General features: G+C 37.0%; 1 long non-coding RNA gene across 1 annotated transcript; it reads left to right on the forward strand.

The window, feature by feature from the left end:
* Positions 1 to 15,697: 15,697 nt before the first annotated feature.
* Positions 15,698 to 16,273, forward strand: LOC100818369 (uncharacterized). Its single transcript, XR_005886874.1, has 3 exons — positions 15,698 to 15,920; positions 16,035 to 16,101; positions 16,189 to 16,273. It is a non-coding gene; the product is annotated as an uncharacterized lncRNA (long non-coding RNA).
* The last annotated feature ends 3,090 nt before the right edge of the window (positions 16,274 to 19,363 follow it).

A 19,363-nucleotide genomic window follows, 5' to 3' on the forward strand; every position in this document is an offset into this window, starting at 1 on the left:
CAGGTTTTTTCTTCTTTCAATAATTTCCTTATCTGGGCGTGTCATTTCATTTTTCAGAACTTAAATTTCAAAAATGTAAAATAAAAAATAAATAAAATATTGAATTTGTATTCCATCAGTTTGTAAAAACATACTTCCACAATTTTAATTTTAAGATTCATTTTGTTTACATATTTTTAGAATTTACATTTCAGAATTCAATGTTATTCATAATCCAAGAAATGAATTTCAATAATTCAAATTTTATTGATATTATTATTGTTATTTTAGATGTTATTCCTAAAATAGCATAGACAAAAAGAACATAAATAAAATAGAAGAGACAAATACTAGATAGTTAGAAAGAAGAGTCAAATAATACATAAATGATAAAAGGCTTGTTAGTTGATAAATAATCGAATTTTATTTTTATTTCTAGGTAAAAAATTCCGTAGTTTTTTTATCTTTCATATATTAAAAATTTTGATTTTGGTCCTTGTCATTATGATATCCTAGTTGAGCCATGACATGGTAGTTAAAATTTTTTTAAAAAAAAATTGTTGCTTTAAAATCGACATTATTCATTTCAAATTTTAAATTATAATTTATAATAGTTTTAAAATCAGGTAATCAGTTGAAGGAAAAAAAAATAGATATAATAATCAAAACCAAGTGAAGAATAAATGTAAAGGACTCTTTTTATCAATTAAAGAAAAAAAAAGATTTGATGAACTTTGAAAAATTGTCAAAATACACAGCTTTTATCAAAACCAAAAGACATCTGAGGTCTAAGTTCTTTCCATTCCTAGCATTCTTTGTTATCAAAACCAAAGACATAACCTTTATCAAAAACAAATATGGTGAACTTAAAAATAGATCTATGTAAAAATAGATCTAAGGTCTTTCCATTCCTCTCCTCCAAAGAAACAACCTTTATAAAAAAAAATTGATTTTTAATATTTTTTTATCTAATTTTTGTTCTTACAACATTTAAATTTTTCATTTTTTTTTGTTTGAATGTAGGTTTAGGTAAATCTGAACCTAATATTTTTCATTTAAACTTAGAAATAATTTTTGGGTCATCACAAATTTTTGAACCCACTTCTCCATCTTCTTCTAACTCCATTAAATCACAAACAACATATTACCATTAGCCAACACCAACACCTTAAGGGAGATGAAACCTAAGAAGCCAACCAAAAAGCAACCCTATCATGGAACTAAGAATTTTGCAACAAAACCCAACCAAAAAGCACACGAAACAACTAAGAAGTCAAAAATCACTCACATGTCATCCACTGCACTAAAAAATCACAAGGAGAGTAGCTCTAATACAACCAATGAGGGAGTAACACGTAGGTTTAAATTTACCGAAACATACGTTTTTAGCCAAAAAGTAACATTTAACTTTTGCAAAAATGAAAAAAAGACAAAAATTTTTAAGGACGGATTTCGAATATTTTGATATTTATAGAGACGAAAAATATATTTTAGCCTAAAAATTCAAGCAACCAAAATGGTCACTCCACAATGGCGTGACACAACATGAGGGACCAAAAGTGGTACATGCATGTTGTCATTTGTGATGTTGGAGAGATCGAATGATGACGAATTCGTGGGTGTGACAATAATAACTATATTTTAACAAAAACTTAATTTAGTATGTGTTTATTGTATTTAATATTTATAATAAATTTTTAATAAGCATAATAAATATTTCTTATGTTTAACATATAATACTTATTATATTTAATATTTTTAATAAGTATTTAATATTTTTTTATCAGCAAATGTTAATTGTTAATTTTTTTTGTTAGCAGGAGCGATCCATCCAAGAAAATTTTCCTCCTTCTTAACAATCCAGCCATTAATAAATGTATTAAATATTTCTTATATATTAATAAATATAATAAATATTTCTTATATTTAATATTAATTTTTAATTAAATACTTATTTCTCATCAAGAATAAAAAAAATATTTATTTTATTTTTTTATTTAAGAGTCTGTTTTTTTTTTATCGGCAAAGACGAAAGATTTATTATAGCGGCCACTAAATGTGACCCATCAGCCAAGAATTACAAAGGCTGTTACAGTCAACTGTATCAAAACAAATTACTTTCAACCCTAAAATACTGAGTTGTGCATGTTATCTTGCCTCAATTTTCAACACTAGGGAAGCTTTATGTTACCTAAGTTCTGATAAAAACACACCTGACAAGTATACTAATTTGCTGCAAAAAATGCAGGTATAGCATTGGTAGGATTTCATTTATTTGAGAAAAAAAATTGAATTAAAAGGCATGCCATTTATATACAACACTGAAGTATCTTGTTTCCAAGATAATTTCAATGTGCCTTTTCCAGATTATATGAGTCATACGTACGTGCATCTCAACAAATTACACTTATTTTGTAGAGATACTTTTACATTCTCTAAATTTCAGAATTAAAGGTTTTTCTCTTTTCCCTCTCTCTTTTCTTCTTATTGCTTCTTCTACCTTTCTCCTATGTTCTTAATTTTTGTTGTTTTGATCCCTTCAATGGAGGGCTAAATTCGAGTTCAACTCAAGGATTTCAAGAGTGATGATAAAATGAGTTCCCCTTTCTTAATTTTCGAATTTGCACATGTTCTCTTCACTTTTCTAATTTCAATTTCTGAATTTAATTTAAGATTATGGTCAGATTTTAGAAATTAAGTTAGTGATATAAACCTTTCAAGGTCCAGTTATTTCAAACATCATTTGCAATTGAGGAAGGCTCATTGACATGGTCATCAACTTCCTCATTGTTCACTTTACCTATTTTTAAGATGATCCGTAAGTAGATTGATATCATTAGGATTAGGATTGATTAATCCAACTGAGGTGATGGATTGGTCGCCAATGACAATGCTATTTTGTGCCTAAATTCATGATAATTTGAGAATATGATTATGTTGTTAGTTTTCATCAATTAATGAATGTGAGATGATGATATTATGAATTCATATTGGTTTTTCAGGATCACAGATTTGCATTTCATTGTTGGAACTGTCATAATTTTTCCTTCAGAATTGGATCCTCGGGTTGATAATTTTCTGAATCTGTTTCTTATTTTCAGCTTGATTGTATTTTGTTCTGTTTGAATTTTGCATATCAACAAAAATCCCCCTTGTATGCTTTATAAATTGTGTCTTTGAGAAATGACCTAGGTCATTATGCCCTATATTGCAAATCTAATTGGGATCCCTGTGATTTTCATAGCAACCCGGGAATTGCTATCAATGACTACTGGTCTTGCTTTCATTATATGAATTGACAAGAGGTACCTCAACCATATAAAAAGACACAGACCCTAACTAACAAGTACATTGCTCCAACTCAAAAATTTTTCCATATATCCATGTCAAAACATAGAACCCCTTGTCATATAAATACTACAATATATATTGCAGCCCCTTCAAACATAGTGCTAGATTATATCCTATCATTCTCGTTCATCTAAGATTCTTTATCTAATTATTTTACACTTTCCCTCTGTTTTGTTTAGCAGGTTTCCATGGCTGCAAAGAAATCCAGGTCCATTTGTCCAATTTGCCTAAAGGTGGTAGCAAAGTCCAAGTATTTGATTTGTTTCAAAAAAATTAATTTGTTCTTGTCACACATTAATGTGTTTTAGTTTAGTTTATTTTTTTCTTATATTTCTCAAAACAAATCATTTGCATAATCTTGCCACCTGTCCCAGCCCCTCTGCACTAAAACTGTCCAAATAATGCGCATACTCTGTCTCTATTAAACAGTCCCTAGTCCTCCAGTTTTACCCAACAATCATTTTACCCAACTACGTCATACACACGTTGGCACAATATCCTACATAATTATTAAATAGCTGTATACTTAAAGTTAGCATATATAATTCTGCTCATTCCTTTCATAGTCCACTCTACAACATTATAGCATCACTTCCTGTGGTCTTCATACTGAGTTGACATTTTTGTATACCAAAGTACTTCCTCTTTTCTTCCAATATCCATCCTACAATCCTTTCAAACATTTCAATGGATTCATGGAACATTCAATAAAAAAGGAAAAATTCTTCATCTACATATAATTAACTCTCACACATTCAAATTTAGGAATAGGAACTTCCTGTTTAAAAACAGTATTGTTCCTATATAACCAAATAGACCAACACTACTAGAAATATAATTTTTTAGGACACCTATCCTACGACAGTTCTTTTGGAATCGCCTTAGAAGATTAAACGGTGACATTTTTGTAATTATTGTAATGAAAAATGCCTTTTACAATGCACATTCTAAGATGGTTACTGAAAACTGCCTTAGAATGTCTAATAAAATTTACGATGGATTTTAATAAAAAAAAACCGCTTAATTCCGTTGAAAAAAAAAATAAAAGCCCTATATGTGCAGCGAGAGGTAGCCACAACTCAAGCTCGACCCTTAAGGCAATCCCTTTGGTCATCTCCTCGAGCTTCTTCTCGCTCCAATGTTGGTCGATGCGTATGTCGAAGGTGTCGTATAGTTCGGCGGAGCCCTCCTTGTGGCGCTGGGTGTCGGCCTCTTCGGGCTTCTCCATGATGTCGTCTTTCTTGCGGATTTGGTCGCACATATCCTTGCCATTCTTGGCGACGAGCTTCTTCTGCTCATGGCGGTCCATACCAGCTCGAAAGCTGCAGCCGAAGAGGAGGTGGGCCTCATGGGGGATCTGGTAAAGGGAGTTCACGTCGTGCTCCCTCTCTCTGTTGCGGCATTTGGCTTCACGTGCCCTCTCGCGCTCGCACGCGTTCTCTGTCTCTGTCCCGGTCTAGGTGGTCTCTGTCACGGTTAGAGGAGGGTTTGGGATTGGAGGAGTGGTTGTGGGAGAGGAGCTGTTCCTAGCATCGCTTCTGGTCAGCAACGTCTTCCTGGCGACGCTGGAGAGCCAATTACTCGTGTTGGGTTTTGGTTAAGAACATTGGCTTGGCGGTTGAGACGGGAGCAGCGACGTCATTTGAGCGTTTCATGATATGAAACAAGTGATTGATAGATTAGGTAATAGAGAGAGAGATCGCTTGGGTAATTGCAGGAGGGGAGGGGAGAGAAGTGAACGTGCAAACACCAAACCACTTCCAAACACTTCTATTGAACCTCCACTACCTTCTCCGCAATCAGACACTTGTCTTCTGCAGCTAAAGAGGTATTTATTGTTCTCAGCTTCAGAAAATCATCAAACAAAGTTATGTTTAATTATCAGCTAAAGAGGGTAATTTGATGCATTTTCTCAAATGTGATTTTATGTTTAATTATAAGTGCATTTTCAAATCGAGTCTCATGAAAGAAATAAACAAAGTTATTTATCAGTGCATAAGTAAATTTCGTTATTCAAAAGTCCATAATCTGCTGTTGTTTGCAGAATCAAGAGTGCCAGTGATGTTGTTTACAGAGAAGACGAAGTGGATTCAAGCTGGCGACATTTACTCAATAGCACCATGCTTGAGGAATATTTGAAATACTTAAAGTCTTTAAATGACAGGCAAAGAGAAGCAGCTTGCACTGATATTTCAACCCCTTTAATGATTGAGCTGGTCCAGGAAGTGGAAAGGTATTCTTCTACTTTAGGGACCTTCTTGGTCCATTGCATGTTAACATTTTCTTTTACCTTTGTGTTTTTTATTTTCATATTGGAGCTGATTTTTTTTTTTTTAATTTATACCAGACATCAACGATGGTAGGGCGTGTATTGATGCTGCTCAATGAGGTGATGCAAAATAATTGTGCCTAAGAGATAGATACTTTTTACTTACTTATCTTTGATCCCTACCCGCTAAATGTTGTTGCTCAATATATTGTTTGTAATTTCTATTTTCTGCTAAATACGAGCAGGGCATTAGTCCATCAAACATTCTTGCAATGACATTTACTACAGCAGCTGCTTCTGAAATGAGAGAACGTATAGAAGCTATAGTTGGGAAGGCAACAGCTAAAGAACTTACTATCAGTACTTTTCATTCATTTTCCTTGCAGCTTTGTCGTTCACATGGAGAAAAGTATGTTGCTCTGAATTTGAATCAGATTTTCACTTTAATTTGTCCTCAATCTGCTGATTAAAGGATACAACTCGTGTCCTTCTTTGTCTTGTGAAGTTGTAGTTTATTTCCCTGCTATTTAAATGTTAATTGTGCCGTTTATCATAATTCACAATCCATCTATCAATTCACAAACTGATAAATCATTTACATGAATAGTTTTGAATGTATTTTGTTGATTTGTTCCCATGAATATCTTAGCATCTTGAGATTAAGTTAGCAGAAATAAAACAGCTAGTTTAAGGACATTTTTCATATATTTAAATTTAAAAGATAATGACATCCTACATTTTAAGAAGCAATAAATTTCATTTGGTACATATAATTCAGATGGAATAGCTTTTGGAAAAAAAAAATGCTAGTTTAACTGCAATATTTATAAGTTGAATTAGAAGAACGAAAAATTCTTCACCAAATTCTTTTTTAACTATTTCTTATGTCATATTTTGTGACTAGTACAGTACATGCTTTCCTGGATTGTGCTAGCAATAATAGCTTTGACACTGTAATACTGCTAAACTGTTCTGCTTTCATTCTTTCACTTGCATGAGGTCAAAATAGTCTACAGAGTTTCATCTTCTTTAACTTCCAGCCTAGATCAGACATATTATATGACAAATGAAACAGCACATCATGATTTGAAGATAAAGGAAAGAAAGGGAAAAAAGGAGCTGAAGGACAAGGATCGTTGATATCTGGAGTTAGAAATGTGAGGGTAAAATTCTTCACAGTTACCTACTTCAAGGACTAATTCATCCTGTTCCTAAGCATTTGGGTAGAAATCTAGCCAAGGTTTTATACCTCTAACACCCCTGTAACAAAATTACACAATTGAGGAGAGTTGTCTAGGAAGGTACCTTTGCAGATTAATTTATCCTTTCCCCTTACTTACACAATTGAAAAGAGGTCCCAGTACAAAAATTTTAAAGACGACCTCCTCACGAATCCTGTAACTTACTTACTTCATACTTACTCTTCGCTTCCCCATCCACACACACCTGAATGTTTCTGTGCCTAGTCAGTCAGAAATCACGAAGAGGATGTACAACTCCAACTCTGCTGCTCTTGATATTGATGATGCAAAATCTCATACTCAGACTCGGCTCTTACTTTCTAGATCACGTATCACTCATCTGGACCACCCTTTGAGTCTTGTCAAGACCAGCATATGGAATCAGTTCTTCCCGGTACTACTATGTATCTCTATTATGCTATCACCTACTTACAACACACACTTTAGGCCTCTCTTTCTTTCATTGCGGTTCTGTGTTGCAATTAAAAAAAATTCTAATTTATAGGGACTAAACAAAAGTTTCAATTACTAAAAGCAAAATTGTTATTTTATCATAAAACACAAAAGAAAGAAAATTTTTATTAGTTAATAAACAAAAAATTTGAGTATTTAATAGGGATTGCAAACATATTTTAGCCCATTCCAAAAAGGCAAGTAAGTTGATAACCACGTCATTAATTTTTGTTGCTACAAACAATATAACTAACTTTATTTGTTTTGTTTAATTACATTGACAGATCAGCTAGATCACAATATTCACAGCATAACTAGTTTTCACACTCATGGCTCATTCAATCGGATCTGGAACAGATCTGAAACTGTATTTATGCAGATCCAAGTCGAACCATACTCTCATGGCTCATTCAATCTTATGAAACTAGGAACTGGGAATTTAGTATTGACTTAGTTAAACAGTAAAATCAGCTTGTTGCATAATCTAATCCATATTAAGAAAGTTGTTGCTCGTTCTTAAGAGTCCGGGTTACTCCCATGCCATTTCACGAGTTTATAGAAATTCTATTTTCATGCTTTATTCAGTTAAAAAGCAAGTGGCACTACTACCACATGGTGCTAGTCATGGGATATTTCATAGGACTTGTGTGTCAGAAAATTTCTTTAAAAGGTCTCCTCTCAATGTTCCATCATGGAAAAGTCTAGATTTGTAGTTGATTGAAATTTGAAACTAATTGTTGTACTGCATAAATTAGTTTGAATTGATTTTAAATTTTAAATATAAATATCTTAAGCTACTTAATATTTAAATATGCATGTTGAATCTCACACAGATCATAGTAGAATTACACAGTGTTATCAATTTACTTTCTTATATTAATAATTGAAATAAATTTAATGGTTGTTATTTTTAGATACTTGGTTTCTTCTGTGCTGGTGTGGTACTGAATCAGTTTGGTTTAATTAGAAACCTTACAAATGTCAAAGCTTTATCGGAATGGGGGATCCTTTTCTTGGTAAGATACATCATTGCAGCTACTCTGGTTATTTTCTTTTCGTTTTTTCCCCATTTGTTTGTCACCCTCAAATGAAGCATTGAAACTTTGATTTATAAACATATTTTAGCATGTTATTGCTCTATTTTGTAAAAACTAACAATCCAAAACTCCTAGGTATTAGCCTTTTTTTATTACTCCATTTCATGAAAATTCTTAATTCAAGTGAATGCCATAATATTTACTGTATTGACAGCTTTTATTTTCTAAAAGCTCCTGAAATTCATATTTATTAATCTTTTTCTTAAAAAAAAATCAACAGTAACATTGTTTGATCCTAATCGCTTTCATGTTCATATTTGTTGTATGATAAGGTATCATGCACATTAAAATATGATTGCAGATTATGGAAGAACCTTTTAAAATTCTAAAATATAAGTATGAATAACCTATATTATTTTCATGGTGATAATCCACACCAAAATTTCTGATAAACATGTTGTATAATTACTCTGAAGTATGTTTGTTTCTTTTCAGCTGTTTGAGATGGGTTTAGAGCTTTCACTTGCTCGTCTAAAAGCTCTTGCAAAATATGCTTTTGGGATGGGATTGGCTCAGGTATGACACTTTGGGTGTGATAATGGTCGTGCAAAGAAAATTTCTAAGGCCATTTCATTCATTTTATTCATTGGTTAGCTTCATCTATGGTCGTGCAAATCTGATTCATGTTTCATTCATGAACCCACTGGAGTCGACCTAGTGGTGGGGAATTTCAGTATTTGCATAAAGTCTTAGGTTTAAACCTCATTGTTGCCATTGTACCAAAAAACTGATGTATGTTCACAACTTGGTAAAGATATCTGTTTTCTGCCCATGTACCTCACAATAAGTTTGTCACTTATCAGCTAATGAAGTATGTGTGCAGCTTCCCAGTTTATCCCGAGGTGGAAGCTCGAAACTCCATATCACTACCTTCAATTTGCCCAATTCAGGTATCTACTGCATTTTCCCTACAATCCTTGGATATTTGCTCCCATTTCTTTACCCAAAAATAAATAAATAAATAAATGACATGGTAAGCAATTATATATTAAAATGTAAGATTTAGGATTTGCTTGTGATATGTGAAGCTTCTAGCAATAAGTTGAGTGTTACGAGCAAGCCCAGGATGCCAGAAACACAAGAAGCACCAACATCAATGGTGCAGAGAGGAGAAGGGACCAAGAGAAGAGTGGTAAAGCCTGCTTACCTGGCTGACTACGTGTAAGGGGCAGAATTGAAAGATAGAATTGCCAGAATCAGCCCCAAATCCTGCTTGTAGTGGTTGCTCCCTCGTAGGCAATCATATTAAAACGGAAACCGTTATTAGATTCCTTTTGGATAGAATTTTACAATTCTGTTAAGAGGAATTCCTCTATATATAGCTATGTAAATAATGAAGCAGGACATGAGAAATAATATTCCCTTCCTTACCTCTTGTGTCTTCCTTTTCTTCTTGGAGGTTGCTGCCCTCGAAGCCAGCACAGGGTGCCCACCCTAACAATTGGGTGCTCTCGTTGATGCCTTACCACAACAACCCTTCAGGGTCCTCCAACAAGCTCGAGGATGCCCTCCTCCGCCTTACCCAACTCCAATACACCATGACCGCGAAGATTGATGAACTCCTTATGTGGTTACCCCCTCTTTACCAACCAAATTCATCTCCCACACCGTCTTCTCAGCCCCTGCATCCATTCACAAGATGAAATTAGATGTTCACTACTTTGATGGCAAGGACCCTTCTGGTTGGATCTTTAAGATCAACCAGTTCTTTGAATATCATGATACCCCAGCCCACGAAAGGTTAACCATAGCTTCCTTTTATAAGGAAAGCAAGGTCCTCACCTGGTTCCAATGGATGACCAGTAATGGCCAGCTGACCTCATGGCCGGTGTTCTTGCAGGCCTTACAGACCCGCTTTGCCCCCTCACAATATGAAGACCCCACCGGCGCGTTATTTAAACTCACTCAGAAGGGCACAGTCAGTGCTTACTTGTCAGAGTTCGAGGAGCTTGCCAACCATGTTATCGGCCTCCCTGCTCCCTTTCTCCTCCGATGCTTCATCTCCGGCCTCTCGCCGGACATTCGTCGGGAGGTTCAGGCGTTGCAGCCATTGACAATTTCCCAAGCCGCTGGGCTTGCACGACTGCAGGAGGACAAAATTTTGGACACCCGCCCCTCACCTCGCCCACGACCACCCTTTCTCTCGACCCAGCCCTCGTTCCGCAACCCTCCACCCTCACCCAAACCCTCAACCCCTTCCATAACCCACCCACCATCAGTTCCTCTTCTCTCCCTACCCCCTCGCCCCCCACCACCCACCATGAAGCGCTTATCGCCGGACGAAATCGCTTCCATGCATGAGCGTGGCCTCTACTTTACGTGTGATGAGAAATACCATAGAGGTCACCGTTGTGCCTCCAGGGTATTTCTTTTCCTCGCGGAAGGGGAAGACCCCTCTGATGCTGATATAGAACCCCCTAACCCACAACCTGAATCACCCAACCCAATTTCGCCTCACACCCCATCTATTTTAACTGACCCGGTCCAGGCCCAAATAAGTCTCAACTCTTTAGCGTGCCACGTCGTGCCAGAAACGTTGCGTTTTGTACTGAGATTACGGTGGAAATTCAGTTAGTCCAATTCCTCGTGGACCTTCATGTACTTCTGATATCGGGGGCCAACATCGTGCTGGGGGTGTAGTGGATCAAGTCGTTAGGCCCTATGCTCACCGATTATAACACTTTGAGCATGCAATTCTTCCATCAAGGACGTCTCGTAGAATTGAAAGGGGACAATGATGCTCATCTCCGGTTGCTTTCCTCACCGCAGTTTTGCCGCATATACAAACGTCAAGGTGATGGCCTTTGTTTTCAGATTACAATGCTCTCACCAGAGACTAAACCCGTAGACACTTCGATCCTTCCCAAGGAACTCCAGGCTTTGCTTACCAAATTTGAGGCCCTGTTTCAATCACCACACTCAATGCCACCGGCGAGAAGCACAGACCATCATATCCATTTGCTCCCACAGACTACCCCGGTTAATGTTCGCCCTTACCGGTACCCACATTTTCAAAAGCAAGAAATTGAACTCCAAGTTGACACAATGCTTCAAAAAGGCCTCATTCAACCTAGTTCAAGCTCATTTTTGTCTCCGGTTTTGTTGGTAAGGAAACAAGATGGTACTTGGAGGTTCTGTGTTGATTACAGAGCTCTGAATGCAGTTATGGTTAAGGATAGATTCCTCATCCCAACAATTGACGAGCTTCTTGATGAATTGGGTGGCGCCTGCTATTTTTCCAAATTGGATTTGTTACAAGGATACCATCAAATTCACATGCACGAGGCCGATATCCCGAAAACAGCTTTTCGAACCCATCACGGCCATTACGAATTCAAAGTAATGTCATTTGGGTTATGCAATGCACCATCCTCTTTTCAGGCGACGATGAACACTCTGTTTGGGCCGTTTTTACGCAAATTCATTATCGTCTTCTTCGACGATATTCTGGTGTACAGTACCTCTTTCGAAGACCATCTTCATCATCTCGAGATCACATTTCAGGTATTGCTCCAGAACCAATTTGTGTTGAAGCTTTCTAAGTGTTCTTTTGCTCAGTCTCAGGTGGAATACTTGGGACACGTCGTCTTGCGGCGAGGGGTGGAGCCTGTGGCCTCAAAGGTCACCGTGATTCAACAGTGGCCTACACTGCGCTCCACGAAGGCATTACGAAGCTTCCTTGGCCTTGCAAGGTTCTATCGAAGATTTATCCATGGTTATGCAACCATTGCTGCTCCTCTGGTCAAGGCGACAACCATGGATCCCTTTCAATGGTCCCCATCAGCTCAGGCCGCCTTCGGGTGTCTTAAAGAATCACTGTCCTTCGCGCCGGTATTAGCCTTACCGGACTTTAGCAAGCCGTTCACTCTCGAGACAGACGCATCAAGAGTGGGCATGGGTGCTGTCCTATCCCAAAACGGACACCCCCTTGCTTTCTTTAGCAAGCCATTTACTTCCAAGCTTTTGCGGTTATCCACGTATGTGTGGGAACTATGTGCGATTACCACGGCGGTGCGTAAGTGGCGCCAGTATTTGCTTGGCCATCATTTCACGATCATCACAGACCACCGTAGCCTCATGGAGTTGCTGGGCCAAGTGATTCAAACTCCAGAACAACATATGTACATGGCTAGATTAATGGGTTATGATTACGATATCCAATATCATGCCGGTGCCAGCAATCAAGCAGCTGATGCTTTATCCAGATTACCTGAACAACAACCTTCGATGGCAATGCTACTTTCAGTCCCTTGGCTATCCTTTCTTTAGGAGTTGCGAGCTCAATTGAACACAAATGAGGAGTATGGTCAACTCCGCCGAAATATTCTACGGGCCCCTCACAATTACACAGATTTTTCAGTTACCTAGGACCTTGTTTTACACAAGAATCGCATTTTGGATTCCTCATGATTTACCAATCATCACGACTCTTTTGCAGGAATTCCATGCAGGGGTCACCAAGACCACAGCTTGTTTGACTGAAAATTTCTATTGGCCTCGACTCCGGGAAGATGTTGCTCGATTCGTGGCCAATTGCAAAGATTGCCAAGTCACAAAATACGAAGCTAAGAAAATGGCGGGGCTGTTATGTCCGTTACCCATCCCATATCGACCGTGGGATGATTTATCTCTAGACTTCATTGTTGGGCTGCCGGCATATAAAGGGAATACGGTCATACTGGGGGTGGTGGACCGTTTTTCGAAAGGTATTCACTTGGGGATGTTACCCACGGCGCACACGGCTAATATGGTAGCGTCTCTCTTCATGAACACTGTGGTCAAACTCCATGGTTTGCCTCACAGCCTCGTTTCCGATCATGACCCGCTATTTATAAGCCAATTTTGGCACGAACTCTTTCGTTTGAGTGGGACTCTGTTGCGGTTAAGCTCAGCTTACCATCCTCAGAGTGATGGTCAGACTGAAGTGCTGAATTGTGACATCGAGCAATACTTGAGAGCCTTTGTGCATAGCCGACAGAGTACATGGGGCAATTATCTTCCTTGGGTGGAATGGTCTCATAATTCTGCATGGTCTGCAAGCACGGGTTCCACCCCATATGAGATCACGTATGGCCGAAAATTGTTCACGTTCCCAGAGTATCTCGCCAGAACCTCTAAGATTGATGCAGTGGATGCATTGTTGGTGGACAGGGAGATGACGTTTCAGGCGATACGCAAGAAACTTGTTAAGGCCCAAGAATCAATGAAGAAATATGTTGATGCCAAGCGTAGAGACGTGGTCTATCAACCCAATGATTGGGTCCTGGTCAAACTTTGACCATATTGTCAGTCCACTGCCAAAGGCTCTGCAACACGGACGGAGAAACTAGCTAAGCGCTTCTATGGCCCTTTTACAGTATTGGAACGTATTGGAGCCACAACATATAGGTTGCAACTCCCAGAGGGTACCAGGATACACTCAGTCTTTCATTCCTTGCTGCTTAAACCATTCTCGGGACCACCATCACAGCCGGAGTGCCCTTCTCTTCCTAACCAATTCGTAGAAGGTCAACCTGTGATCACTCCCCTTGCTATCCTTAGTCGCCGTGAAATTCCGGGGTCAGCACCAGTAGCGTGGGAAGTGCTCGTTCAATGGCACGGACTGTCACCTGATGAAACATCTTGGGAGGATTGGCGCCAATTATGCCAGGAGTACCACCTTGAGGACAAGGTGGATTTTCAAGGGGCCAAGGATGTTACGAGCAAGCCCAGGATGCCAAAAACACAGGAAGCACCAACATCAATGGTGCAGAGAGGAGAAGGGACCAAGAGAAGAGTGGTAAAGCCTGCTTACCTGGCTGACTACGTGTAAGGGGCAGAATTGGAAGATAGAATTGCCAGAATTAGCCCCAAATCCTGCTTGTAGTGGTTGCTCCCTCGTAGGCAATCATATTAAAACAGAAACCGTTATTAGATTCCTTTTGGATAGAATTTTCCAATTATGTTAAGAGGAATTCCTCTATATGTAGCTATGTAAATAATGAAGCAGGACATGAGAAATAATATTCCCTTCCTTACCTCTTGTGTCTTCCTTTTCTTCTTGGAGGTTGCTGCCCTCGAAGCCAACACAGGGTGCCCACCCTAACATTGAGAAACTCATAGGTCAACTTTGTAATTCACAAAATTTCCTGAAAGCTTAAATTTTTATTTTTGAACTTTTATCTTTTCAATGTTTATGTGCTAGTTTTTTTTCTCCTTTAAATCTGATATTAGTATACATTTTAAATTGGCAGACTATCTTTTTTTATTTAGTTATGTTGGATATTTGTTGTTTATATTATAATAACGGCAGTCCAAGCCCTGTGGTGGCACAAAATTCTAGTATGAAGAGAATACTATAGTATGCCATGATTATCAGGATATAAAGATTCAAGAAAGTGCACAGGTGCTAGGTGTTGGGGCAATTCCTCGTTCAATTCTTGTCATCTTAACATATGGCTTGGTCTTTTTTATTTTTTCAAAAAGCAAATTTATTAATGAGGGTCAGAAGAGTACAAGTTGTACCCTTTAACACCTAATTTCCACTGTCCTGGTAACAATTCAATGATTTTGTGGCTTCCACTGTGAAATAATAAATGATGATATTAATTCTTGAGATTGTAAGCAGAACGAACCTATTGGTAACCTTAAATAACTCTCACATTAATTCCTGAAATTGGTAAAAACTGTTCATTTCTATTCTTGACTTTATAAAAATTATTGTTTAGCATCTAATTTTACAAATTGTTATTCCTTTTTTTTTTTTTTCAACCACATTGTTTACTATTAAGAGTAAATGATATTTTGTAAATTTAGGTATTAAAATAATTATTTTGTAAGGTTAACGATTAAAATAATTATTTTGGATTTCAAGATGAAATTTATTTGTTTATTGCAGAATGAATTGGCCTCCCATAGAACAGATGTAGGGAATATATCTTCTTGCTTTCTTGTTTCTTTAACTTATAATAATTTCTAACATCATAATCCAATGAGAAATAACAACCTTCTGAAATAGAGATTTCCTTCATGTTAATTTGGATACGAGTAATTATATGTCCTGGTAGAAAAATTACAAGTTTATAATATATGTCAACAAAATTATCAGAAAAAATAATATAGTATAGCTATACAAGTTGTTGCAGAGCTATTAGAATATCAGTTTATGCTATGATCTTTGTAATCATTAATAATCCCGAGCATGTCAAGAACTTGTTTCCTATTCTGGAATATAGGGACCAAATCACGCTGCAGTCATTGCCTGCGCCACTGGTTCACATTCTATTGGTGATGCAATGACAATGATTCAATTTGGGGATGCAGATGTTATGTAGCTGGAGGCACAGAGTCCAGCATTGATGCATTATCAATTGCAGGATTCTGCAGGTAAATTATGACCAATGATGCCCTGCATCCTTTTTCCTTTTGATATTTGATATCTGATACTGGAAACTTGCAGGTCTCGAGCTTTGACCACAAAATATAATTCAAGCCCACAGGAAGCATCACGACCATTTGATAGGTGAAGGTTTTGGAGTCTTGGTCTTGGAGGTTGGTTGTTAAGAAATTTATTGTGTATCTATCATCTATCCCTACAATTCCTCTTGACCTACTTTATTTATAATATTTGATCTTTGTTATTTATTTGTTTCTCCTATCTTTTAGGAATTTGAGCATGCAAAAAACCGAGGAGCCAAAATCTATGCAGAGGTCCGTGGCTATGGGATGTCAGGTAGTTTGTCTAATTGCAAGATATGTAGGATTTTCTTCTAGCCTTAGTTTATATTTGGTTGACTTATTTCATGTGGATTTTGACTAGGTGATGCATATCATATTACTCAACCTCCTAGTGATGGGAGAGGAGCCATTTTGGCCATGACTCGTGCTTTAAGACAGGTGTCCTACATCTTCCTGTATTATTATTTTTGAAGTGGACCTTTGGACAAGTGAAGTGGACCTTTACTGATTCCAGCAATTTAAGCTTGAATATTATTATTTTTGAATATTTCATCTCTGCGAGTTTGTGCTATTGTCATAAATTGTCTCCCCCGTATCCTTTATATAGGCGATGCAATAGAAGCTAATGCTATCAAAACCATGTTCTCTGACCGTGCAAGCTTGTCTGCTTTAGCCCTCTCCTCCACAAAGGTAAATCAAGCTTTATGACCAACAAATTATATACTTATCTGATTGAGCATATAATCCAAGTGTTGGTTGCTTCTTCGCTGTTAGCTCTCACCTATGTTAGATGCCATTTAGTTTTGATTTTATTTGGATGGAGAGAACAGTGATTAACTATAGCAATTTTTTCAGGGTGCTATTGGTCATCTCCTAGGCGCTGCTGGAGCTGTTGAAGCAATTTTTGCAGTTTTGGCAATACGGCATGTAAGCAGTTTTTATTTATTTATTTTGCCCACTTGCATCAACTTGTAGGGAAGCATTTTTTCACATGATACTATAGCTTTTGTGATTAGTCTAAGAGCCAGGCCCTGTATGCTTAATATAATAAAATGGTTTTTGTGATGCTTGTTGTAACAGGATATTGCTCCATTAACTCTTAATTTAATTAAGCCAGATCTTGTGTTTGGTGATGGTTTCATGCCATTGTCCGCTTTAGAAGAAATGCCAATTAGAGTTGTTATGTCACAAAGTGTGCTTAATGTAATAAGATATTTACCATATTCTCTAAGAAAAGTAAAAAAGAAAAAAATACGTCTGATTAAAAGATAATAAGATTATTGGTAGTTGATTAAATGATAGTTGATAGTTGATAGTTTTAGAGAATTGTTTTAGAAAGAAGGTTATGTCATTGATTTCTTGGATGATCCATTACAACATACCAATTGCCTATTTATAGGCTCAAGTCACCAACCTCTCAATGGTGGTGAATGTTTCTACATTACTTTAGGTATTTCTAGAGTTTTCATGATAGATTAGTTCATGATAGTTCTAGATTCTTCTATCTTATACATACACTTATAGTTCTAAATTGTTCTACCATATTCATACACATTATAGTTATAGATTGTTTTACCATATTCATACACACTATAGTTCTAGGATATTCTACTATTTTCATACATATTATATTTAAGAATATTCTAGAAATTTGTAACTATTTCAACAAAGATATACACGTACATAATACAAAAATGCATAAGAAAAAGGGCATTCAACTTGTAGGGACACCTTTTGCTAAATTATAAGTGGGATCATATAGTCTTTTGCATAATTTTAGTCTAATCAATGCTTTACAATGCACTCCAATCTGGTTTCCTCTTTTGTTTGTTCAACTTCTAGGTTTTCTCCTTTTACACCCTCCTTTACACTCTCCTTGCTCTTCCCCCAAAGGACACTGTAGAGTCCAACCACTAGTAAAACAGTGCCACCAACACTGCCATAATTAAAGAAAAGAAAAAACAACAAGCCTCGTTAAATAGTTAACTTAATTTCTTTTACATTTTGTGCTTGTTTTGAGATTTAGAGTAGAATTTGAACCTTCCCAAGTAAAGTGTTTCTTTCCACAAAAGTGCTGAGAATATTGCTGTGATTATAAGAGCTAGAGGGGTGAACATTGCTGTGAAAATCGGGCCTTTAGTCTCTATTGTGCAAGCAGCCAATAACAAATGTCTGTTACAATCGCACCCTGCCAACAAACACTGTTAGAAATAATGAAACAGATAGAATAGAAACTGAAAAATAAAAAGTAATTTATATGTTTGAAGAAGTATAACAAAATGATCCTTTAAAAAAAAGTCTAACAAAAAGATGAGATTTAATATTATTCTTTTACTTATTTTTGTTATTGGATAGAATTTCTTGTCAAATTTACTGAATGATTTAGACAACTTTTTTTATTAATGAAATAAAATGTATTTTTCTTCAATAATAAAAATTATATAAAAAAAAGCTAAAAAAAGTTTATAATTAACATTTTTCACATTACCATTGAATTGAAAGATCTCACGGAGAGAAACTTGAACCTTTTAAAAAGCATTGTACTTTTTTTAAAGGAGAGTATAAATTTAAAATAGTTGATGGAAAACATAACTATTTATGTATAAAAAGGAGAGAATGAATTAAACAATAAAATGCTTATATGTCTGTATTGCACTTTTTAAATATATTTAACATTTAACAGCGGCAGCGATGGCCACGTTTTTCTCCATGAGTTGCCTCATTCCTAACATGGCCTCCATCATGGAAGTCATTTGCTCTTTCAAAGCCGACATGTCGGCTTTCATCTATTCCTGTGTCTCCTCTTGATCACCCATCGTTCTAGATTTGGATCTGGTGCGATAGGGATGCCTTGGGGCGCGTTTAGTTATGGTGTTTTTCCTATAAAACCAAACGTGAGGAGTAGGTAAAGAAAAATGAATGCATGCTAGAGATAAAATGCGGGAGTGATTTGATTCGTACCGATCTTTGGAGTAAAAACATGGGATAAACTCATTTTATTCAGAAAGTTATAACTAGTCAAGATCCGAGTGACCATACAAACTTCCTAGCGGTTTCTAATTATATGGGTCATTAAATCTATCATATGCTGACAATAGCTGAGAAGTCCGTGGATCTCCTCAGGGGCGGAGTAGGTGTCCGCCATCGCTTTGGCCTTGGCTAGCAATCGGGGAAGTTCTTGACTCCTGTTCAAGGTAAGAGCAAACCGGTCCATCCACATTGTTGCCTCTTGATGTAACGAGTCGATCACCCTTCCTCTAGCCTCCTTTTCCGCATACACTCGGGCATACTCGTCCGCCACTCTATGCTCGTGGGTCGTGGCTAGATTTAGATCTTCTTGGTACCTGCTGACGATGGCTAGCATGTTGGTCTCTAATTCTCATAACCGCTGAGACAAGTTTCTTTTGGACCTTGAGCAAAACTTCAACTCATCTTTCAAGATCAAACTGCCTACTCGTCATTGGTCCCTTTCCTCTCTCCGGAGCTTAAGCTCGCTGTTACTGCCCCACAGAGCCCCTCGGAACTTGTTCCGGCCG

Source organism: Glycine max, chromosome 10 (assembly GCF_000004515.6).
Source record: "Glycine max cultivar Williams 82 chromosome 10, Glycine_max_v4.0, whole genome shotgun sequence".
NCBI lineage: Eukaryota > Viridiplantae > Streptophyta > Magnoliopsida > Fabales > Fabaceae > Glycine > Glycine max.